The 26791-nt window shown below is 39.1% G+C and overlaps 1 non-coding gene across 1 annotated transcript; it reads right to left on the bottom strand.

Annotated features, from left to right (window-relative positions):
* Positions 1-23946: 23946 nt before the first annotated feature.
* Positions 23947-24021, bottom strand: Trnal-caa (transfer RNA leucine (anticodon CAA)). Its single transcript has one exon. It is a non-coding gene; the product is annotated as a tRNA-Leu (tRNA).
* Positions 24022-26791: the final 2770 nt, after the last annotated feature.

Raw genomic sequence — 26791 nt, 5'->3', positions numbered from 1 at the left:
GGACTACAAAACCTTCAGCCTGCCACAGTTCAGTCACTGGTCACTTAAAGTCAGCTTTTGACAGAGCATCTCCCATTTCTGCCACACTCCATGGTGACCACCACTTCCAACATTGCTCTGTGTTATACATTAACATCATTTATGAAATGACTCGGCATATTTATGTGTTGTCCATGACTGAGTGGTAGCTGGCAGAAGATGTGGTAACACTGTAGAGGCAGGTGACAGGCAGATGTCAACTGTCAAGTAATTTTAATTGGACTATAGATCTGCAATGCAATAAAAAAACAGATGGCATTACAATGGATGATACCAACATTCTATCCTTTACTATTAGAGTTATCAATTTATTCTTCATAATATAATGCTTTTGATTGTTGTATCAGTTTCTTTAATGTCTTACAGAACATTTAACAGTGAACAATTTTTGTTGTGTCAGACATCAGATGCTCTTCAGAGTACTGTAAATCATTGTCATGCAGCTGTTGATGGAGCAAACTTTGGAAAGGATGAAAATGTACTGCTCCTTTATTTGATCCTACTTGCACATTCAAACTGCGATATAGTGATTGGATTGTGTTTTACCACTCCGGAAATGTTACTTGCATTTATCTCATCAGTAGCTGTTCTCTTTGTTGGTATAATTTATTCTTTACACTTCCAGTATCTTGTATTTTTTATTATGTCAGAAAAGGCAGATTGTGATCACTCGGCATGATCAGGTACCTTTTAGCATACAACTGCTCTGCTGCTGTAACAGTTTGGTGACATTTGCCATAAATAAGAACCATACCTACTTTTTTCAAGTGTTGTTTACAATGAAGTAGACTGAAGAGTTTTATGAGAAAATTATCGGATTGCTACAACAACAGAGCATTAAGTTGTTGGTATGAAGAACACAGGTACACATATGAATTGTACAAGAGTTATGCATTTGCTTACTTTGTTACAGTAGGGCAAATGTTTGTGGGACCTTTACCTTGATGGTCAGTTTGTGACACTTTTATCTTATTACTTTTAGATTAATTTTCACATGTGTTATGCTGTGGAAGTCCTCTTCTAAAGTTCTTTCTAGTTTAGGGTGCCCATTTCATTTACATTGAAAAAGGGGTCATTTAAAATAAATTAGAGAAAAACCTGGGACAGTGAAGAAAAAAACTGGGACATAAATATTGTATTGACTAAATTTAGTACACATACAAGTTTACCTTTACTACGTGCACTCAGATGATCCCAAATCACTTTTTACAATTATTCTGCCACACTATCACAGAACTTTTCACTTTTATGTACTTTATCAAGAAGTGCATTTTCGTTTAAAATTGTATCATAAAAGTCAGTACACGATACACCATTAAAGTGTGTTTTGACAATGACCAAGGCCCTCACTGTTTCAACTTTCATTCTGTTTTTTTTTCATCTGACCACAAAGAGTTCTCTAAGGAAAACACACGTTCCACAGCAGCATTTGACCCAGGAATTGCTAGACAAAACTTCACCAAATGAATCATGTTTTTTATGTTAATGTTTTTGCTTTTGAAATAAGCAAATATTTTACACAACGTTGCACTAACACTTCCTTTGTCTCCTTCTTCACTTTTTATGAAGTTCTGTGCACATGAAAATTCATCGAACAGTTCGTCTTCATCAACAGGAAAAATTTGGTACAATACTTTTAACAAAAACACAACAGTCCTGAATATCCTTCCACTGTAGCTGCTCCTTTTCAGTATTAACCCAGTCAAATCCTTCAAAAGGTGTGAGAAATGGTAAACATCATTCTTTAATATACTCATTGCAAGACTCATAGAAGATGTCGGCATAAATATGAAATTGCTCTACAATAATTTCACCCTCTTCTTCCAGCTTTCTTAGAGTCTCATGTACAAAGGATGTGAGAAATCTTTCAGATTTTCTACATTGTAATTTGCCCAATAATTTGTTTATTTCTTGATAAACTTCCACTATTGTGCCAGAATGAGATTTTCACTCTGCAGTGGAGTGTGTGCTGATATGAAACTTCCTGGCAGATTAAAACTGTGTGCAGGACAGAGACTCGAACTTGGGACCTTTGCCTTTTGCGGGCAAGTGCTCTACCAACTGAGCTACCCAAGCATGACTCACACCCCGTCCTCACAGCTTTACTTCTGCCAGTACCTCATCTCCTACCTTCCAAACTTTACAGAAGCTCTCCTTCAGGAGAGGGTAGCTCAGTTGGTAGAGCACTTGCCCGCGAAAGGCAAAGGTCCCAAGTTCGAGTCTCGGTCTGGCACACAGTTTTAATCTGCCACGTAGTTTCATTATTGTGATTTCTTGTTTCTCAATACATGTAATTGTTGTGGAGAAAGGTTTTAGCTGACTAACAATAAAATGTAGAAGAACAATAGACACAGGGTTATCAAAGAACTGTTTAAGGATAACAGGACACTTATCAAGGGAAATGAAATATGATTTCAAAGCAGGAAATATCTCTACAATTCTTTCCAATGCTGGTAGCAGAGATAGCCACCTTGTCTTGCTGTGCCCAAGTACAGTTTTGTATTCAGTTTCAGTAAACTTACAGAATGACTTCAGAGATTCAACCCTTACTGTATATATATGAGGAAATGCTGGTAGATTTTGTTTACAATTAATTGGCAGTCGATGGGTAGGCAACCTGAGCCAGTTTGTAAGGAACTGTGCACCACATGTGCTGGACATCCAACACCTACTATATTATTCACTGTGTTCTGTAGCAGTTTATAGAACAAATTGTTTTTTCCTTTGCTCTGCCTACCACCAAAATTGGTGTTAGTGTTGTCTGCAGAAACTGCAATCACCTTTCCCTGAAGATCATATTTCTTTAAAACCTCCATCACATAATTCTGAAGTAAATCTGAAGTTTCTCCAGCTAAATTAACCAATTCGAGCACTTTCACCGTGATGCCATTTCCAGGGTGAAAATATCTGACAAGGAGAGGAACCAACTTCAGATCCAGATGATTCAATGTGTCAATCATTACAGAAATGAATCGAGCACTTTTCAGTTCATTTGAAACCTGCTCAGCTGCATATGGTGCAATAATATTTGAAATGATTGCATTACATTTTGTGTGTCCACATGTGAATTCAGGATTGAAAAATTTTTTAACAACTGCTGTAGTACAGTCCATTGACTTAAAGCTATGGTTTTGCATTGCACTGTGGTATGCAAACGTAGCTTCTTATGCTGCCAACTGCCTATCCATTTCTGTTGCTGATTTTAAGTTTACATAATGGTCACTCACGCATTTATTTGCTCTTTTCATTTGATCACTCATGTGATGTTTCTTCGTCTTAATGTGATTCACAATGTCAGACCTTCCACCATGACCAATAGCAAATTTTGATCTGCACAACATACATTCTACAGTTTCTCTACTACCAGTGATAAAAGGAAACTCATTTTTTATATTGCTGTTAAAATTACACTTTCGTTTTGGTATAATGAAACAGTGATTGCACAGTGCAAAACATTAACAGTGTGGTGACGAAAGCCAGAGAGTAAGTATCAGTGGTGTAGAGTATCTCTGGACCAAAATGACGGATTCAGTGGACTGATTTAGAAGAAAAGAATCTTCGTTGTTATTCGTAACCTATAGTGCGTTTAAAATTACTTGCGATTTTTGACAGTTCGGTACATGTTTGGGGTATGGTGAAAATCATCACACACTTCCTAGCGTAAATAATTGTGCAGTTAACAGCAAGTCAAACAACCAGTAGCGTAAAATATGAGTGTAAAATACTCCAGCCAAGCGGAATCATAAAAAAAATGTGACATTTGAGAGTCCCTGAAAAAACTTTCGGGACAGCGGGATATTTTGGTAAAAAACGGGACTGTCCCGTACATGTTTGGGGTATGGTGAAAATCATCACACACTTCCTAGCGTAAATAATTGTGCAGTTAACAGCAAGTCAAACAACCAGTAGCGTAAAATATGAGTGTAAAATACTCCAGCCAAGCGGAATCATAAAAAAAATGTGACATTTGAGAGTCCCTGAAAAAACTTTCGGGACAGCGGGATATTTTGGTAAAAAACGGGACTGTCCCGGGAAAAACAGGACGAATGGACACCCTATTCTAGTTCCATAGGAGTTAGTGTTTAGTTCATTTTGAGTAAACCAAAGTCACTGTCAGAATTCAGCATCTATACATAGTAAAAATTACTTGTATATATCAGAAAATTCTGTTATAACTTAGAAAAATCTGTTTTGTTGTATACTCATTCTGGATGGATTTTGGGCAGCCTGTCTTAGCTGGCTCAAATTTTTGTTTAAAAATTAAATGAAAAAGTCAGTTGTGTCTCCTGTATTTTCAAACACAGAGTTGTTTTTTTTTGTGTACAGAAAGCTGAAAAAAGAATGAAGAGAACTAATATCAGATTTGACAACAAAAACATTTTAAAACTAAGATTTAGTGCATTACTAGTGATATACAGCAATAGCATGTGATATCCATGTAACTGTAGAAATGGTTGCTGATGTATTCTTTCAATTTATTTTTGAGTCTCTGTTGATTATCATTTTTTTTCTTTACATGTGTTACATTATTGCATGAAAGACAAAATAACATGATTTTGATGTGCAACCATGAACTTCATACAAAATTCAGATTTCTTGATTTGCCCCATAAATACCACATATACTTGAAACTTCCTGGCAGATTAAAACTATGTGCCGGACTGAGACTCAAACTCAGGACCTTTGCCTTTCGCGGGCAAGTGCTCTACCAACTCAGCTACCCAAGCACAACTGACGCCCCGTCCTCACAGCCTTACTTCTGCCAGTACCTCATCTCCTACCTTCCAAACTTTACAGAGCTCAGGCCCTGTCCTCACAGCTTTAATTCTGCCAGTACCTCGTCACCTACCTTCCAAACTTTACAGAAGCTCTGTAAAGTTCGGAAGGTAGGAGACAAGGTACTGGCAGAAGTAAGGCTGTGAGGATGGGGCGTGGGTCATGCTTGGGTAGCTCAGTTGGTAGAGCACTTGCCTGTGAAAGGCACAGATCCTGAGTTTGAGTCTCGGTCCGGCACACAGTTTTAATCTGCCAGGAAGTTTCATATCAGCACACACTCCGCTGCAGAGTGAAAATCTCATTCTGGAAACATCCCGCAGGCTGTGGCTAAGCCATGTCTCCACTATATCCTCTCTTTCAGGAGTGCTAGTTCTGCAAGGTTCGCAGGAGAGCTTCTGTAAAGTTTGGAAGGTAGGAGACGAGATACTGGCAGAAGTAAAGCTGTGAGTACCGGGCGTGAGTCATGCTTTGGCAGCTCAGATGGTAGAGCACTTGCCCACCAAAGGCAAAGGTCCCGAGTTCGGGTCTCGGTCTGGCACAAAGTTTTAATCTTCCAGGAAGTTTCATGTCAGCGCACACTACGCTGCACAGTGAAAATCTGATTCTGGACAACATATACTTGGTCTTGTTGCATTATTTAAGAATATTATTACAACAAACCCCCCCCCCCCCCCCCCCCCATGAACCATGGACATTGCCGTTGGTGGGGAGGCTTACGTGCCTCAACGATACAGATAGCCATACCGCAGGTGCAACCACAACGGAGGGGTATCTGTTGAGAGGACAAACAAACATGTGGTTCCTGAAGGGGGGCAGGAGCCTTTTCAGTAGTTGCAGTGGCAACAGTCTGGATGATTGACTGACCTGGTCTTGTAACACTATCCAAAACAGCCTTGCTGTGCTGGTACTGTGAACGGCTGAAAGCAAGGGGAAACTACAGCTGTAATTTTTCCCGAGGGCATGCAGCTTTACTGTATGATTAAATGATGATGGCATCCTCTTGGGTAAAATATTCTGGAGGTAAAATAGTCCCCCATTAGGATCTCTGGGCGGGGATTACTCAAGAGGACGTCGTTATCAGGAGAAAGAAAATTGGTGTTCTACAGATCGGAGTGTGGAATGTCAGACCCCTTAATCGGACAAGTAGGTTTGAAAATTTAAAAAGGGAAATGGATAGGTTAAAGTTAGATATAGTGGGAATTAGTGAAGTTCGGTGGCAGGAGGAACAAGACTTTTTGTCAGGTAAATACAGGGTTATAAATACAAAATCAAATAGGGGTAATGCAGGAGTAGGTTTAATAATGAATAAAAAAATAGGAGTGTGGGTAAGCTACCACAAACAGCATAGTGAACGCATTATTGTGGCCAAGATAGACACGAAGCCCATGCCTACTATGGTAGGTCAAGTTTATATGCCAACTGGCTCTGCAGATGATGAAGAAATTGATGAAATGTATGATGAGATAAAAGAAATTATTCAGGTAGTGAAGGGAGACGAAAATTTAATAGTCATGGGTGACTGGAATTCGACAGTAGGAAAAGGAAGAGAAGGAAACATAGTAGGTGAATATGGATTGGGGCTAAGAAATGCAAGAGGAAGCCGCCTGGTAGAATTTTGCACAGAGCATAACTTAATCATAGCTAACACTTGGTTCAAGAATCATGAAAGAAGGTTGTATACAGGGAGAACCCTGGAGATACTGACAGGTTTCAGATAGATTATATAATGGTAAGACAGAGATTTAGGAACCAGATTTTAAATTGTAAGACATTTCCAGGGGCAGAAGTGGACTCTGACCACAATCTATTGGTTATGAACTGTAGATTGAAACTGATGGAACTGCAAAAAGGTGGCAATTTAAGGATATGGGACCTGGATAAACTGAAAGAACCAGAGGTCGTACAGAGTTTCAGGGACAGCATTAGGGAACAATTGACGGGAATGGGGGAAAGAAATACAGTAGAAGAAGAATGGGTAGCTTTGAGGAATGAAATAGTGAAGGCAGCAGAGGATCGAGTAGGTAAAAAGGCGAGGGCTAGTAGAAATCCTTGGGTAACAGAAGAGATACTGAATTTAATTGATGAAAGGAGAAAATACAAAAATGCAATAAGTGAAGCAGGCAAAAAGGAATACAAACATCTCAAAAATGAGATCGACAGGAAGTGCAAAATGGCTAAGCAGGGATGGCTAGAGGACAAATGTCAGGATGTAGAGGCTTATCTCACGAGGGGTAGGATAGATACTGCCTACAGGAAAATTAAAGAGACCTTTGGAGAAAAGAGAACCACTTGCATGAATATCAAGAGCTCAGATGGAAACCCAGTTCTAAGCAAAGAAGGGAAAGCAGAAAGGTGGAAGGAGTATATAGAGGGTCTATACAGGGGCAATGTTCTTGAGGACAATATTATGGAAATGGAAGAGGAGGTAGATGAAGATGCAATGGGAGATATGATACTGCGTGAAAAGTTTGACAGAGCACTGAAAGACCTAAGTCAAAACAAGGCCCCGGGAGTAGACAACAATCCATTAGAACTACTGACAGCCTTGGGAGAGCCAGTCCTGACAAAACTCTACCGTCTGGTGAGCAAGATGTATGAGACAGGCGAAATTCCCTCAGACTTCAAGAAGGATATAATAATTCCAATCCCAAAGAAAGCAGGTGTTGACAGATGTGAAAATTACCAAACTATCAGTTTAATAAGTCACAGCTGCAAAATACTAACGCAAATTCTTTACAGATGAATGGAAAAACTGGTGGAAGCCAACCTTGGGAAAGATCAGTTTGGATTCTGTGGAAATGTTGGAACACGTGAGGCAATACTGACCCTACGACTTATCTTAGAAGAAAGATTAAGTAAAGGCAAACCTACATTTCTAGCATTTGTAGACATAGAGAAAGCTTTTGACAATGTTGACTGGAATACTCTCCTTCAAATTCTGAAGGTGGCAGGGGTAAAATACAGGGAGCAAAAAGCTATTTACAATTTGTACAGAAACGAGATGGCAGTTATAAGAGTTGAGGGGCATGAAAGGGAAGCAGTGGTAGGGAAGAGAGTGAGGCAGGGTTGTAGCCTATCCCCGATGTTATTCAATCTGTACATTGAGCAAGCAGTAAAGAAAACAAAAGAAAAGTTCAGAGTAGGAGTTAAAATCCATGGAGAAGAAATAAAAACTTTGATGTTTGCTGATGACATTGCAATTCTGTCAGAGACAGCAAAGGACTCGGAAGAGCAGTTGAACGGAATGGACAGTGCCTTGAAAGGAGGGTATAAGATGACCATCAACAAAAGCAAAACAAAGATAATGGAATGTAGTCGAATTAAGTTAGGTGATGCTGAGGGAATTAGATTAGGAAATGAGACACTTAAAGTAGTAAAGGAGTTTTGCTATTTGGGGAGCAAAATAACTGATGATGGTCGAAGTAGAGAGGATATAAAATGTAGACTGGCAATGGCAAGGAAAGTGTTTCTGAAGAAGAGAAATTTGTTAACATCGAGTATAGATTTAAGTGTCAGGAAGTCATTTCTGAAAGTATTTGTATGGAGTGTAGCCACGTATGGAAGTGAAACATGGACAATAAATAGTTTAGACAAGAAGAGAATAGAAGATTTTGAAATGTGGTGCTTCAGAAGAATGCTGAAGATTACATGGGTAGATCACATAACTAATGAGGAGGTATTGAATAGAATTGGGGAGAAGAGGAGTTTGTGGCACAACTTGACCAGAAGAAGGGATCGGTTGGTAGGACATATTCTGAGGCATCAAGGGATCACCAATTTAGAACTGGAGGGCAGTGTGGAGGGTAAAAATTGTAGAGGGAGACCAAGAGATGAATACACTAAGCAGATTCAGAAGGATGTAGGCTGCAGTAGGTACTGGGAAATGAAGAAGCTTGCACAGGATAGAGTAGCATGGAGAGCTGCATCAAACCAGTCTCAGGACTGAAGACCACAACAACACAACAACATTACAACAAATGAAATTTTATAAATTATATTAGCACCTTTGTATACAGATCAACACAGTAAGAACTACTTAAAAATTCAGAACTTGGTAGACTATGTCCTTTATTTATTTATTAATCTTTTGATTCCATTTCTAGTTGTTTATATGAACATGATGGAAATTTGTAGATTTGATTTGTTTGGTTATCTACCTATGACCAACAGGTCCTAGTACATAAGTACATGTCACATGTTTGTAATTATATGCTACAGGTCTCAGTAACATAAGTGTTTAACAGTTTATGGGCATGTTATTACTTCCCATATATTAATGCTCAACATGATGAGTGATATTGAATACAACTTTATTGTGCTAAACCATACATACTCACTATACGAATACTCATCATATGTTACACATACTAAAGACTGCAATGTAAACAAATATAACACACAAGTATGAAGTAATGTTCACACTCAGACAGTATTGGGACATAAGACCCCTCCCGCTCTTCCCCCCCTTTTTTTGTAGAACTGAAGGCAATGTCATGCTGAATCAATGACTTAAAATGGAGCAAACCTCACTTTCTTCTTTCATCCCCTAGGAGTTATTTTGGGGGAGGCAACCTCTGTGTTGCATCTGGTCATCTGAGCAGAAGATAGCTGGGCTCTTCCCAAATGATTTGCATTGGTGGTACACAGAGAGTGTTGTAACTAAGCTCATCTCCATGTATGTTCTTACATGGGCTGAGCAAGCAGCAAACCATTGGCCAGAGTGGTCAATTTGCTGAGCAGGGCTAGGATCCTGATGCAATGTCATAAACACAAAACCAGAAGCTCTTTCACATGTGGGAACTTACATCTCACTATCATGCCAGAGTGCATAGAGAGAGCCACAGGGTTGGGAGCTGGCAGAAGCTCAAAGGTATTCGCTGCCAGTGTAGGTGCCTGTGGATCCAGAGGTTGTGGCACACTGCATGATGAAAAAGTTGTTTCCTCTCCTAGAAATGACCCTAAAGGGCTCAGAGAGGGGAGGGGGAGGGGGTGAGAGCAGACGCTGCATGGCATTGTCTCTGAGCCACACATGTTGATAGCTTTGCAAGACTGTGTGACTGCAAACTTTCCATTTGCTGTCACCAGCCAGAATTACCAGTATGATATGTTGCTTGTAAGAACTCAGCTGTTGTATAAAATTGGTAGAAATTTCTGATGACAGTAGCAGTAGTGAGATAGATACAATGAGTCTGCCAGGCAACCTTAGCTGCTTCCCATATACAAACTGTGTAGGTGAACAGAGTATATCTTCTTTACTCACTGTGCTAAACCTAGCAGTGCTAGTGGCAAGGCATCAAACCAGGATGACTCGTGACATAATGAAGTCACCTTTAAAGTGTTGTGCATTCACTCCACCATCCCATTGCTGGTGGGATGATAGTTAGTTGTGTGAACATGCACTCTGCCACAGACCAGTAACAATTCTTCAAACAACTGTCAATATCACTGTCACCCCCTTTAGGTCATAATCATGTATAGTATCCCAAACTTCACAAACCTAACTGTGCTAATACCCCAGCCATTGATTCAGCAGAAATATCAAGGCTAGGTACCACTTTGGGACATCTCATGAAATGGTCAACGACTGTTACAAGCAAATGTTATTCCCCAGATTAGTGCAATATTCCTACCACATCTGCATGAATGTGAGCAAATCTTGCTGTTGGTTTGAAAGGACTCAACTGGCACAAACACTTGCCTAGCTACTTTTTCGCATTGGCAACTCTTGCATGCACATGCCCAGGCACAGCAAGCTCTTTATATTCCCAATCAAACTGCCCTTGAAGCTATCTGCTTGGTGTGGCTCTGATACCCAGGATGGTAAAGGTTGTAGTAGATGTCAGAAATTTTACATCACCAGACTTCAGGAATGAATGGCCTTTGTCTTCCTTCAGTCATGTTACAGCATATTCTGTGTCATGTTCCCTGAAGCAGCACATGCTGAAGTTGTAAAGCTGTAGACCCATAAGTTTTGAGTGCCTATTGAAGGAAAGTTTTGTCTTCCTGTTTTGTGGCCATGTCTGTATATTTAATAGTACTCATATGAACACAGTCACAGGAAAGGCAGTGTGTTGTTTGTAAATTGCACAATAAACTCAGTCTCTCTTCATTGACAAGGCAATATGTGGTCTGACTCTTGTCAAAATATTGTTGTTAGCACTTTGTGGTCCATGAATATCGTGAAGTGCTTATGTTCTATGGAAGGTCATAAATACTGACAGCCAGGTAAATGCCAAGAAAATCTCTGTTAGTCATGCTCCATTTTTGTTGCTGCTCAGACAGATTTTTTTGAGAAGAATGCAAGTGGCTGCCATCTGCTGGCCATATACTGTTACAAAGTGGTGTCAACTGCCATCCGGCTAGCATCAATCATCAGTGCAATGGGCCACCCACAGTAGGTTGAGGCAGTAAGGTAACTTTAGGCAGCGCCATTTTTAAATCCTGGAAGACTGCCTCAGTTTCTGTGGTACTTCTCTGCTACCAGATGTATTTTTTTTTTTCTATTTAGCAACTTGCGAGTGCCACCCACACCATAATTAGATGAGATAAAGGCCACCAGTAGTAGTTTAGCATTTCCATGAGCCAGCTTTGTCTTTTGGATGTAGGAGGCAAGGACATCTGCTGAATCACCTCCACCCTCTCATGGAGAGGGGAAATGCCTGTATTCAAGACTGAATATCCCAAGAAATGCACATCCTTTTTTGTAATAACACATCTGTCTCTGTTAAATGGAATGCCATAATCCTTCAAACATTGAAACAGCAAGCACAAGTGTTTTATATGTTGCTGCCTAGTCTCAGAAAACATTAAAATGTCATCTATGTAGCAGAAAGTAAATGATAATCCTCTGAATATCTCAAGCATTTCAGAGGCCAAAGGGAACTGACTTAAATTCAAGCAAACCAAAAGGCATTGTAATAGCTGTTTTATGCCTATCCCCTGTAGCCACTGGAATTTGTGAAAAAGCCTTTGCACAGCCAATAACACCGAAAAAGTGGATACTCCACATTCCTATTAAAAATCACATTTGGCATAGGATATCTACTGATAATGATGCAAACATTTAAAACCGTATATCTCCACATAACTCCCAAGAACAATCTTTCTTGCATGTCATACATAATGGCAATGCCCAAGAGCTTTTGGATCTAGTTATGCTTCTGTCAACATCTTGTTGAGATCTACTTGCACAGTGAGAAGCTTGTTGTGTGGCAGCCATCAAGGTCACAGAGCAATTAGTTGTCCTAGCATAGTCTGAATGTGGAATGTAGAATAATGATGTCTTTTACCTGCAGTAGCAGCTTCAGTGAGTGCAGAGAATTCTTGTAGCAGCTCTAGAAAAGGATTATTATCTACTGAAGTGACCACTGCAGACTTCACCTTTATTTTGATACTCATGGAGACTATTAGTGTGGTGCAAACGCTGCAGCTCTTATGTAGCACCTTCAGTTCCTCTAGTGGCATCAGGCAACCATGATTAAAGGGACATGTGCTCCTTATGTAATACTTGTTTTTGTCTCTGTGCCTCGTCACATTTCGCTTCTTCTTATTTCAGTGAATGATACGTGTTTCTCCAGTTCAGTAGCTCTTTTGGATATGATTCAGGTGAGTCATTTATGCACAGATGGGAGTGGTAGCAAGTCTTGTGGAACCAGCATGGTCACTACACTATGCCCAGACATCAGCACACAATGCAGGACAGTCGCATTGTATATTGTATGGCCTGGTGCAGAAGATAAATGAGGAGAGGATGCCATTAAGGTCACTTGTACTAAATGCCAGTTTATCATATCAGCCATTAGCCAAAAGTGTTGGAGGAAACCAGTACCTGTTACAGGTCATCCCATACGAGTCACTATGAAAGTCCACATAGGACTACTGTTAGCAGGGCTGTATAATTTCTACAGGGGTAGCATTCATGCTCTTAGAGTTCATAGTAATTTCAGATAGGTGTCAATGAGAAATTGATCACTTGACTATAAATATTGCAGAAAAAGCCAAAATGGATGGTTGACAGATGAGACTCTAGTGTTTGTTTAATTCATCTGGTGCTTGTGATTCTTCTGTTGAGCATGCCCACCCTCTAATACTAACCGCTGGAGTCTGGGTTCTCACATGGCCTTGTACACTGTCTAGCTGCAGTAACTAATTGGCTATTTTACCAGCACCAGCTGAATGTATCACTCCTTCTAGGGCTGGCTTTAAACCCTTGCCTTTTCTCTAAGCATTGCTGCCCCTCCAATTTCTGTATCCTGACATTGAGTCTCACTAACTCTGTTGCAGTCAGTGTTTCAGATAAAAGTAGAAATAATTGCCCTAACATAGCCAGAAAATAGGTAAACACTGCTCAGATAATAATGTGCCAGCCAAAGCACCTATCAACTGCAAGATTTGCAAGAAGGAACTGTCTGCACACAGTTCGTCCACTACAGTTCTGTGTAGACATGATTCCAGTGGCAGAACATAGTGCAGCAACAAGGCCTCTTTCAGTATGGAATAACATTGGTTCTTCAGTGCATGATCTTTTTGTTCCATCACTTGTAAATCCATAATTCCAACTACAACACTATCACTGTAAACTTGTTCAAGTCATCTCTAGTACTGTGTAAAAGAAAGATAGCTACTTCTTGTGTGAACCATGGCCTTGATTTGGTGACCCAGAATCCAGGAAGCTTTATGTTGCTGACCCTGGGTGTGCAACTTACAAAGTGCTGATTATTGTTCACCTCCAGAAAGGCAGATGAGTGGTGTTCAATGGATTCAAAAATGGCTGTGTGGTGGAAGCTCCTCTTGTTTCTCTGTCACATTTGTAACAGGCATGTCCACTGGTCTGTCCATTGTTCTGCCACACACACACTCAGAAATGGAATGTAGCATCACAAAAACCATTCAACTTGGGGTCACCACTATGACACATGTTATTATCTCCCTTACATTAACACAGAACATGATGAGTGACATTGAATACAACTTTATTGCAGTAAAGCATGCACACACATTATATGAATAATCAACATGTGTTACAAGCACTAAACACCATTACACAGACAAACATAATGTGCTTGAGTCTGAGATAATATTCGAACTTACACTGCTGACAACATGGTGTCTATCAATGCTGCCACATGTTTACTGAAACACATTCAAAAATATGTTTAGGTTACAATTCAGTTGTGTATGACAAGACCTTTGGACAATATGCTAATCTCATTAGCAAATATTACTCTTTTGTAAAAATAAGAATAGATGTCAGTAGAAGAAAGGCTAAAATATTGCAGTTGTACAATTGATGTGTGCGTCTGGTTAATCAATGAAGTAAAAAATGCACCAGCCGACCACTCTGCAGTACACTAAACTCTTCGAATGAAAAGTTTAATTTGTAGTAAAGACAAAGAAATCTCTTTAAAAATGTGTACCTCTTTAACGTTTTCATCTTCTAAAATGTAAGACAAGTCTCCATATCAATGCACCATTGGTGTCCATCATAACAAAAACATCTGTTAAAACATCAGAATGTTGAAATGTTTGCACTTTGTAACAATCTTAAACAGTTTAGTCATCACTTTGGAGCAGATTGTCATGAGACATATGAATATTACTGTATGTTCGCATCTACATCTATATCACACAAGCCAAACTGCGATGTGTTGCAGAGGGTACTTTGTGTATCACTGTTACGTCTCTACCACTGTCAAAGACAGATCAGAGTCACATCATCACATTTCCCTAATCAAATTGAAGCAACATCACAGATAGACAATAGATTTCATTAGCTGCAGCCTACTATCAGTTGCTTACAGCCACTCGATTTCCCACCTGCACATGACTCACAATCAAGGGATCATTTCACAGGAGGCTGCCGTAGTTCAGCACAGTCTGACTCTAACTTCCTTTACTGCTATGTAACTTCCTTATTTCCGTGGAGTCTACTGTGCCCTGGTACCAAAAGAATGACATTTCCTTCTTCAGCTTCTGTAGTAGAAGAAGGGAGTACTGACTCATCTAGATCATTTTCTCTGTTTGGCACATCTATTGAATCACTTGAAGGCGTGGTGTGTATGATAGCTTATAAGAAAATTGTTTCCTCTAACATGTCTCATCAATTTCAACTTCTTCCAGGATCACATACATGAATTTGATTGTCTCACAAATCCTGATGACACCAATGAGCATCAAAGAGAGTTCTCTCACATGATAACAAAACACATATATAAGAATCCAGTGTTTGTCAGAATACTGAAAAGGAGTATTTAAAATTTTGTTAGAGTGCTAATTTTTTGAAAAATTGTCAAATCTAAAATACATTTAGATCTTGTAAAAAACCAAGTGGCATAAAACAATGATAAATTACCACACCCACCTCTAAAAGAGCTGCAAACGTCTCATTGCTTACAAGTGATTAAACATTTGCTCTGCAACTACCTGGGGCTCTGAATAAATTATATACATTTGCTGCATCATGAAGACATGCCACCTGATGTAAATTACCAACTTTCCCTTCTCAGTATAGATGCTGGGAACTGAGGTGGACCGAGTGAGGTGGCGCAGTGGTTAGACACTGGACTCGCATTCGGGAGGACGACGGTTCAATCCCGCGTCCGGCCATCCTGATTTAGGTTTTCCGTGATTTCCCTAAATCGCTCCAGGCAAATGCCGGGATGGTTCCTCTGAAAGGGCACGGCTGACTTCCTTCCCCATTCTTCCCTAATCTGATGAGACCAATGACCACGCTGTCAGGTCTCCTTCCCCATAAACAACCAACCAACCAACCAACTGAGGTGGTATAAATTGCCTTGTGATCAGTCAGTTTTCCCCCTTAGGGGACTGTGTAAAGAATCTTTAGCCAGGGTGACTTAGGAAACCCACACAATGTGCAACCATAAAAAATCTGAGACCAAACAAAGGCTATTTTAACCCTGCAGCAGGCGCGTGGCAGCATACAGTGCCGCCAATTTTGTTTTCGACAATAATTGCTTCAGCGTGCCGAGCACACAACAGTGGTGCTAGATATGCTTTAATTGTTTAGTCATGTGCCAAACTACATTAATGTGTCGTCATTACACCCACCATACAGCTGTGACTCACCTGTGAAGTGGACGACTGCACCAAGACGGCACTGCATACCACACGCACCCGGTAATGTAAGTACATGTAGCCATACCACTGTCGGATGTTTTGATGATTAGAAGCTTTGTTTTACAACTCTGTGGGTGAATGATGATTTAGTTATTAACATTGCTTTGGTATTAGAATTATTTTACTGTCTCCCAGGTCAGCACAAAGGAAAGAACTAACACCAGAAGAAATTGAGCATCTTCTTCTGCAATCATCTGACAAAGAAGATTACACAGATTTCTCTGACAGCAACGAGGAAGCAGAAATAATTGAAACTGCAGATCATTCCAGAGAATCTGAGCAGTCATGCATTGATGGGAATGAAGTGAAAGGAATGCCACATGATGACTGTGATTTTTATGTTGGTAAGGACCAAGAAACTTTGTGGATAAATAATCCGTTAGCACTACCAGGGAAACCAAACTGTAAGAATATAATCAAAGTCCTACCTGGCCCCAAACACAATGGTAGAGAAGCTAAAACTGAAACTGAAAGTTTTCTCAAATTGTTTGATCCTGAGATAACTGATTATGTCGTTGCAAACACAAACAAGTACATAAATAACAAGAGATCATCTGTGAATTACTCAAGGGCTAAAGACTGGAAAACTACTTCTGCTTCTGAAATAATGTCTCTTTTAGGAGTACTGTTTCTCATTACTGTACAAAAAGGAGGACGCACAAATGTATTAGAACTGTGGGACAGGAATGATTATTCTAAGGGCAGCATTTAGCTACAAGCACTTTCTGTTCTTGCTCCGGTCACTCAGGTTTGACGATACTTCTCCAAGGAAAGAATGACTATCAACTGATAAACTTGCTGCCATCCGCAATCTCCACTCATCATTTCCGAACAACTGCAGAAATAACTACAGATTAGATTAGATTAGATTAATACTAGTTCCATGGATCATGAATACAATATTTCGTAATGATGTGGAACAAGTCAAATTTTCCAATACATGACATAATTAAGTTAATTTAACAACATACTTAAGTTAATAAAACAACTTTTTTATTTTTTTGTGTTTTTATGTTTTTTTATTTTTTACTTTTTTATAATTTTTTTGTTTTTTTTTTTCATAATTCATATCTAAAAATTCCTCTATGTAGTAGAAGGAGTTGTCATTCAGAAATTCTTTTAATTTCTTCTTAAATACTTGTTGGTTATCTGTCAGTCTTTTGATACTATTTAGACTTTAGTGGCAGTATAATTCACCCCTTTCTGTGCAAAAGTTCGATTTAATCTTGAATAGTGAAGATCATCCTTTCTCCTAGTATTGTAGTTATGCACACAGCTACTACTTTTGAATTGGGTTTGGTTGTTAATAACAAACTTCATAAGAGAGTATATATACTGAGAAGCTACTGTGAATATCCCTAGATCCTTAAATAAATGTCTGCAGGATGATCTTGGGTGGACTCCAGCTATTATTCTGATTACACGCTTTTGTGCAATAAATACTTTATTCCTCAGTGATGAATTACCCCAAAATATGATGCCATATGAAAGCAATGAGTGAAAATAGGTGTAGTAAGCTAATTTACTAAGATGTTTATCACCAAAATTTGCAATGACCCTTATTGCATAAGTAGCTGAACTCAAACGTTTCAGCAGATCATCAATGTGTTTCTTCCAATTTAATCTCTCATCAATGGACACACCTAAAAATTTGGAATATTCTACCTTAGCTATATGCTTCTGATTAAGGTCTATATTTATTAATGGCATCATACCATTCACTGTACGGAACTGTATGTACTGTGTCTTATCAAAATTCAGTGAGAGTCCGTTTACAAGGAACCACTTAGTAATTTTCTGAAAGACAGTATTGACAATTTCATCAGTTAATTCTTGTTTGTCAGGTGTGATTACTAGTATCATCAGCAAAGAGAACTAACTTTGCCTCTTCATGAATATAGAATGGCAAGTCATTAAGATATATGAAGAACAACAAAGGACCCAAGACTGGCCCTTGTGGAACCCCATTCTTGATAGTTCCCCAGTTTGAGGATTGTGCTGATCTTTGCATATTATGAGAACTGCTTATTTCAACTTTCTGCGGTCTTCCAGTTAGCTATGAATTAAACCATTTGTGCACTGTCCCACTCATGCCACAATACTTGAGCTTGTCTAGCAGAATTTCATGATTTACACAATCAAAAGCCTTTGAGAGATCACAAAAAATCCCAATGGGTGGTGTTCGGTTATTCAGATCATTCAAAATTTGATTGGTGAAAGCATATATGGCACTTTCTGTTGAAAAACCTTTCTGGAAACCAAACTGACAATTTGTTAGTACTTCATTTTTACAGATACGTGAAGCTACTCTTGAATACATTACTTTCTCAAAAATTTTGGATAAAGCTGTTAGAAGGGAGATTGGACGGTAATTGTTGACATCAGATCTATCCCCCTTTTTATGCAAAGGTATAACAATAGCATATTTCAGTCTATCAGGGAAAATGCCCTGTTCCAGAGAGCTATTACACAGGTGGCTGAGAATCTTACTTATCTGTTGAGAACAAGCTTTTAGTATTTTGCTGGAAATGCCATCAATTCCATGTGAGTTTTTGCTTTTAAGCAAGTTTATTATTTTCCTAATTTCAGAGGGAGAAGTGGGTGAGATTTCAATTGTATCAAATTGCATAGGTATGGCCTCTTCCATTAACAGCCTAGCATCTTCTAATGAACACCTGGATCCTACTATATCCACAACATTTAGAAAATGATTATTAAAAATATTTTCAACTTCTGACTTTTTGTTCGTAAAGTTTTCATTCAACTTGATGGTAATACTGTCTTCTTGTGCTCTTGGTTGACCTGTTTCTCTTTTAATAATATTCCAAATTGTTTTAATTTTATTATCAGAGTTGCTGATTTCAGACATGATACACATACTTCTGCATTTTTTAATAACTTTTCTTAATATAACACAGTAGTTTTTATAATGTTTGATGGTTTCTGGGTCACTACTGTTTCTTGCTGTCAGATACATTTCCCTTTTCCGGTTACAAGATATTTTTATACCCTTAGTAAGCCATGGTTTGTTACAAGGTTTCTTATGAGTATATTTAACTATTTTCTTGGGGAAGCAGTTTTCAAATGCATTTTCAAAAATGTCATGAAATAAATTATATTTTAAATTGGCATCAGGTTCATGGTACACCTCATCCCAGTCTAACTGCTGTAGGCTTTCCCTGAAATTTGCAATTGATAAATCGTTGACTGAACGTACTACTTTGGAGGACTGTTTAGTATTGTTGAATGGAGCTATGTCATATATTGTAACTAGCTGTGCACCATGATCAGAAAGACCATTCTCAACAGGCTGAGCATTTATCTGGTTAAACTTATCTTGGTCTATAAAGAAGTTATCTATCAGTGAGCTGCCATCCTTTACCACCCGAGTAGGAAAATCAATAACGAGTGTCAAATTGAAAGAACCGAGTAATACTTCAAGGTCATTTTTCCTATTACCCTCTTTCAGAGAATCTACATTGAAGTCCCCACAAATAATAATTATTAATTATTATAAGCATTAATTATAATTATAATTGTGACCGCAAGTGGCAGTGGCAGTGGCAGTCCAGGGGAGTTCACAACCATAGACGAAATGCTTGTCGCATTTCGTGGACGTTGTGGTTTTGTTCAGTACATGCCCAATAAGCTCACTAAGTATGAACTGTGCGATAGCAGGACATTTTATACTTTTAATTTTGAAGTATACTGCGGCAGACAGAATCCTGGACCATATGTTGCATCTAACCAGCCAATGGATATTGTGAAGAGATTGCTTGAGCCAATCGAGAGAACTCACAGAAATGTAACTATGGACAACTACTACAGTAGTTACCCTGCAGTACAGCGTCTTTTAAAAAATGGGCTAATGTTCATTGGAACATTGAAAAAAAAAATGGTTCAAATGGCTCTGAGCACTGTGGGACTTAACATCTGAGGTCATCAGTCCCCTAGAACCTAGAACTACTTACACCTAACTAACCTAAGGACATCACACACATCCATGCCCGAGGCAGGATTCGAACCAGAGACCGTAGATGTTGCGTGGTTCCAGACTGAAGCACCTAGAACCGCTCGGCCACAATGGCCGGCGAACATTGAAAAAGAACAAGAAGGGAATTCCTCCAGAATTTTTGCCCAACCGATCATGAGAAATTGGAAATTGTCTTTTCGGGTTTCAAGATGACTTCCGTCTTGTTTTGTGCCAAACAAAAAGGAACAAGGCTGTGCTTTTCCTGTCGTCAGTGCATGAAACTGCTGAAATGGACAGCGCTACAGGTATGTCTGTTGTAAATTTGGATTACAATTCAACAAAAGATGGAGTAGATACTGTGGATTATATGTGTATATCCTACTCTACACAAAGGACCACAAGAAGATGGCCATTAGTATTGTTTTTTCGTTATCTGGATATTGCTGGGATTAATTCTCAGGTCTTGTTTTTTGCTAACAATTCAGAGAAAAGATTCAGAAGAAGAACTTACCTAACAAACCTGGCCTTGGCTCTGATGGGCTGTCATTTGAAAGAAAGGTTTCAGCTCTCTACCACGAGATATTCAAGGATTTCTGTCACCTCATCAATCAATTCCAGCCAATCACGATGAGACTGTAAGAAGGTGTGGGAGGTGCCATCTTTGTGGTGGTAAAAAAAAAAAAAAAATACTGTCACTTGCAATAGCTGCAAAAGATTCGTTTGCAAGCAACATTGCCACAATGTTGTCACATGTAATGATCGCAGAGCTTCTCCGGAGGAAGAAAGTGTACAATTCTTGATATGTTTTTACTGACTGCCTTATTCTTTATTATTACTAGAAAGTTTTTATACATATTACACATTTTTGTAAAACTTGCTTTAACAATGGTAAACAATTGAATCATATCTGTGGTTATAATTTATTTAGAATTTGTTATTAAAGTAGAGCTTAGGAAATATCCTGGAAACTTATGTCAGATATTCTGTAACAATTTTAATTTTCCCATGCACCTTGGATATATGTATACAGATCACATTAAAAGTTGCTGTTAAGAATGATGTTATAAACAATAAATAATTAATTCCGCAAAGAACTTGAAAAAAAAACTGTTTTTGTATGTATTTAAATGTAGGTACCGCACGCACCCTCTGACGCAACAATCTTAAGCGCCCCTGCCGCAGGGTTAAATTTGAGCAGAAAAGTTGCTCTGCCCTTACGTCTTACTGATAATTCAGTTTGAACTACTGAAAGCTTCAGAGGTCTGTGCTTTCACATACCTCATGTGTGGCAACCAGGTACATTTATCAACAACACGGAAGCCTAGAAACCTCAACATTTCTTTAAAATTTAAGAAGAGGTCTCTCATGACAGAATTAAGAGGGTAAAATTATAAATTAAATCTGACTTTGGCACAGAAAAGGGTGAATTATGCTGCCACAAAAATCATTGTTCATTTGCCAAATAGCATTAAAAGTCTGACAGATAGCCAATAGCATTCAAAAACAAATTAAAAGAATTTCTGAATAACAAGTCCTTCTACTCAATAGATAAATTTTTAGATATCAAGTAGTAAGTAAACGACAAAGAAAAGAAAACAAATATCATGTAAAGAAAACTTATGTCAAACCAATCTGTTCCACATCATTACAAAACATCATATTCATGTTCTATGGAACAAGTGTTAAATAACATAATCAGTGTTTTCTGTCCATTTGTAAAGCTGCTTAATTATTAGTTGCTATTGTCATATGATTGCTAGTAGGCTAGAAAAAGACCACAAAATTGAAAAATTGGGTTCTAGGACCTCAGTAGGACAGTGACTGTATATCTGTTCCAAAGTCTTCCCCACACAGCTCATGAGTGAACATTTGTAAAGCTGCTTAATTATTAGTTGCTATTGTCATATGATTGCTAGTAGGCTAGAAAAAGACCACAAAATCGAAAAATAGTGTTCTAGGACCTCAGTAGGACATTGACTGTATATCTGTTCCAAAGTCTTCCCCACACAGCTCATGAGTGAAATAGTGTGATGGTTAGAGAATTTATACTCCTTCCCAAATCTGATGAGGGAAATTCGTAAGGCTTTTTTTTAAGAGTTTGGAAATTGTACTGCTTTGTTATAAGCAAAAAATATTAATGAGGTTTACTTGAGCAATTTTGGTGATGTGCAGCAACATGCTTGTTGCACAATTTGTCATTACTTACTGACAATTCACGTGCTGCAGAAATGGCGTAGTCACTACCATTGGTAGAACTTGCAATATTTTCACCTCTTCTGTGATACTAAGGAATTTATTTAAGTAATTATAGAATCCTAGGAGTGTTTGTTCTGCAACAAAGTGTGAACTGATTTCAAATGTTTTTTGGATTAAAATTTTCTGGAGTGGCACAAGCATCCAGAGCCCTTGTCTTTGTGAAAAAGTGCTCTACTGATGAAGCTGCCCAGGCAAAACTCACAATCCTCCTTCACAAATCTACTTCTGCCAGTAACTCTCTCCAGCTCTCCAAACATCACATAAGTCCTCCTGCATTCTTTGTGTGGCTAATACTCCTGTAACAAAGATTGTAACACAACAATGGCTTAATCAAAGTATGAGGGATCGTTTCTAGAATAAATTTTTGCCCTGGAACTGTTAGACATTCAAGGTACATTAGACAATTATTGTGCAATTAGAAAAGAAGGAGAGGAGTATTGATTGAACTAAAGGTGAGAGGGCAGGTCATGGTTCATCCCTGGGTAGTTCAGTCAGTAGAGCCTTTGCCCATGAAAGGTAAAGTATCCAGATTGAAGTCACAGAGAAGTGCAAATTTTAATTTTCTGAGATGTTTCAATTACAGTATATGATTGTTACCACTCAGACCCATTTGCTCTCCTTCCAGCTTGTTGTTTGAGAAAACTATTTTCAAATAATAATCCAGTTATTCTGAGTACAAGTTCTGAACTTTTATTTGTGGAACAATTTACAATATTGTTACTAACTTAGAACTGTTTATGCAAAAGACAAATATCACATTAAAATTTACAGTGATGTACACTACCTATTGGTTTGTCTTGGAATAACTCCAAAACAGCTAACCCAGAACAAGTTTCTTCCAAATCTGATATAACCTGACAATACTAATAGAAAATGATCACTATGATATGTCTGAACTGCACTTTCATGTTCTGCTGTCTTCTACTTGATTTAAATCACTCATATAAAATTCAAAAACTTATTTGTGATGGAGGACTGAAATTCAGTAGTAAGAAAAGGAAGAGAAAGAAAAATAGTTGGTCACATGGAGTGGGGGGAAGGAATGAAAGAGCAAAGTTCCTAGTAGAATTTTGTGCAAAGCAGAATTTAATCATTCCAGAATGAGATTTTCACTCTGCAGCGGAGTGTGCGCTGATATGAAACTTCCTGGCAGATTAAAACTGTGTGCCCGACTGAGACTCGAACTTGGGACCTTTGCCTTTCGCGGGCAAGTGCTCTACCAACTGAGCTACCGAAGCACGACTCACGCCCGGTACTCACAGCTTTACTTCTGCCAGTACCTCGTCTCCTACCTTCCAAACTTTACAGAAGCTCTCCTGCGAACCATGCAGAACTAGCACTCCTGAAAGAAGGGATATTGCGGAGACATGGCTTAGCCACAGCCTGGGGGATGTTTCCAGAATGAGATTTTCATTCTGCAGTGGAGTGTGCGCTGACATGAAACTTCCTGGCAGATTAAAACTGTGTGCCTGACCGAGACCCGAACTCGGGACCTTTGCCTTTCGCCGGCAAGTGCTCTACCAACTGAGCTACCAAAGCATGACTCACACCCGGTACTCACAGCTTTACTTCTGCCAGTACCTCGTCTCCTACCTTCCAAACTTTACAGAAGCTCTCCTGCGAACCATGCAGAACTAGCACTCCTGAAAGAAGGGATATTGCGGAGACATGGCTTAGCCACAGCCTGGGGGATGGTTCCAGAATGAGATTATCACTCTGCAGTGGAGTGTGCGCTGACATGAAACTTCCTGGCAGATTAAAACTGTGTGCCCGACCGAGACTCGAACTCGGGACCTTTGCCTTTTGCGGGCAAGTGCTCTACCAACTGAGCTACCGAAGCACGACTCACGCCCGGTACTCACAGCTTTACTTCTGCCAGTACCTCGTCTCCTACCTTCCAAACTTTACAGAAGCTCTCCTGCGAACCATGCAGAACTAGCACTCCTGAAAGAAAGGATATTGCAGAGACATGGCTTAGCCACAGCCTGGAGGATGTTTCCAGAATGAGATTTTCACTCTGCAGCGGAGTGTGCGCTGACATGAAACTTCCTGGCAGATTAAAACTGTGTGCCTGACCGAGACTCGAACTCGGGACCTTTGCCTTTTGCGGGCAAGTGCTCTACCAACTGAGCTACCGAAGCACGACTCACGCCCGGTACTCACAGCTTTACTTCTGCCAGTACCTCGTCTCCTACTTTCCAAACTTTACAGAAGCTCTCCTGTGAACCATGCATAACTAGCACTCCTGAAAGAAAGGATATTGCAGAGACATGGCTTAGCCACAGGCTGGGGCATGTTTCCAGAATGAGATTTTCACTCTGCAGCGGAGTGTGCGCTGATATGAAACTTCCTGGCAGATTGAAACTGTGTGCCCTTCGTTCAGGAGTGCTAGTTCTGCATGGTTCGCAGGAGAGCTTCTATAAAGTTTGGAAGGTAGGAGACGAGGTACTGGCAGAAGTAAAGCTGTGAGTACCGGGCGTGAGTCATGTTTCAGTAGCTCAGTTGGTAGAGCACTTGCCCACGTAAGGCAAAGGTCCCGAGTTCGAGTCTCGGTCGGGCACACAGTTTTAATCTGCCAGGAAGTTTCAGAATTTAATCATTGCTTGTACTTGGTTTAATAATCATGAAGGCTGCATATGTGTAAGAGACACCTATGCATCCTTCATGATTATTAAACCAAGTATAAGCAATGATTAGATTACGGAGATAACAGAGGGTTTCAGGCTGATTACATAATGGTAAGATAGAGATTATGAAACCAGATTTTAAACTGTAAGACATTTTCAGGGGCAGATGTGGACTCTGACCACAATTTATTGGTTATGAACTGTGGATTAAAACTAGAGAAAATGCAAAAAGATAGGAAGTTAAAGAAGTGACACCTGGATAAGTTGAATGAACAAGATGTTTTTGAGACTTTCAGAAGGAACATTAGGCAATTGATTGACTAGAAAAGTGGAAAGGAATATAGTAGAGAAAGAATGGGTAACTCTGAGAGATGAAATAGCAAATGCAGCAGAGGATCAAATAAATAAAAATATGAAGTCTAGTAGACACCCTTGGATATCACAGGATATATTTTATTTAACTGATGGAAGGAGAATTTATGAAAATGCAGCAAATGAAGCAGGTGAAAGGGAATAGGCTACAAATATTTAAATAATGAGATTAACAGGACATGCAAAATGGTGAAGTAGGAATGGCTAGAGGACAAATGTAAGAACTTAGAAACATATATCACTAGGGGAAAGATAGATACTACCTACAGAAAAATTGAAGAGGCATTTGGAGAAAAGAGAAGCAGCTGTATGAATGTCAAGAGCTCAGATTGAAATACAGTGCTATGAAAAGAAGAGGAAACTGAAAGATGGAAGAAGTATAGAGAGGGTCTATACAAAGGAGATGAACCTGAAGGCAATATTTTAGTAAGGGAAGAGGATGTAGCTGAAAATTAGGAGGGAAATATGATCCTGAAAGAAGAATTTGACAGAGCACTGGAAGATCTAAGTCAGAGCAAGGCCCCTGGAGTAGACAAGATTCTGTCAAAACTACTGATAGCCTTGGGAGAGCCAGCCATGTCCAAAATATTCCATCTGCTGAGCAAGATGTATCAGAAACACACAAAGTACCCTCACACTTCAAGATGAACAATAACTCAATTTCAAAAGAAAGCAGGTTCTTATGGGCATGAATATTACCAAAATATCACTTTAATAAGTCACAGTTGCGAAATACTAAAATGAATTCCACACAGAAAGAAAGAAAAATCTGGTAGAAGATGACTTCAGGGATGAAGAATTTGTTTCCTGAAAGAAGAATTTGACAGAGCACTGGAAGATCTAAGTCAGAGCAAGGCCCCTGGAGTAGACAAGATTCTGTCAAAACTACTGATAGCCTTGGGAGAGCCAGCCATGCCCAAAATATTCCATCTGCTGAGCAGGATGTATCAGAAACACACAAAGTACCCTCACACTTCAAGATGAACAATAACTCAATTTCAAAAGAAAGCAGGTTCTTATGGGCATGAATATCACCAAACTATCACTTTAATAAGTCACAGTTGTGAAATACTAAAATGAATTCCACACAGAAAGAAAGAAAAATCTGGTAGAAGATGACTTCAGGGATGAAGAATTTGTTTCCTGGAGAAATGTAGGAACATCTGAGGGAGTACTGACCCTTCTCATATGGAGTAGGTTAAGGAAAGACAAATTTACATTCAAAGGATTTTTAAACTTAAAGAAAGATTTTGACAGTGTTGACTGGAATATTCTTTTTGAAATTCTGAAGGTAGTAGGGATAAAACATAGAGAGCAAAAGGTTGTTGACAACTTGTACAGAAACCAAACAGCAGTTATAAGAGCCAAGGGGAATGAAGGCAAAGCAGTGGTTAAGAAGGGAGTCAAACAAACTTTACTAGTGTGAATTTCTTACAGGAGAATGGAAACATCTGGTAGAAGCTGACCTTGGGGGTGGAAAGTTTGCTATCTGGAGAAATGTAGGAAAACAGAAGACAGTGGCACAACTTGACTAAAAGACAGGATTGGTTATAGGACACATTCTGAGACATCACAGTATCACAATTTAGTACTGAAGGGAAGTGAGGGAGAT

Source organism: Schistocerca serialis, chromosome 1 (genome assembly GCF_023864345.2).
Source record: "Schistocerca serialis cubense isolate TAMUIC-IGC-003099 chromosome 1, iqSchSeri2.2, whole genome shotgun sequence".
In the NCBI taxonomy this organism is placed as follows: Eukaryota; Metazoa; Arthropoda; class Insecta; order Orthoptera; family Acrididae; genus Schistocerca; species Schistocerca serialis.
Note: the sequence above shows the minus strand (reverse complement) of the source record. Positions and strands in the feature narration are given on the sequence as shown.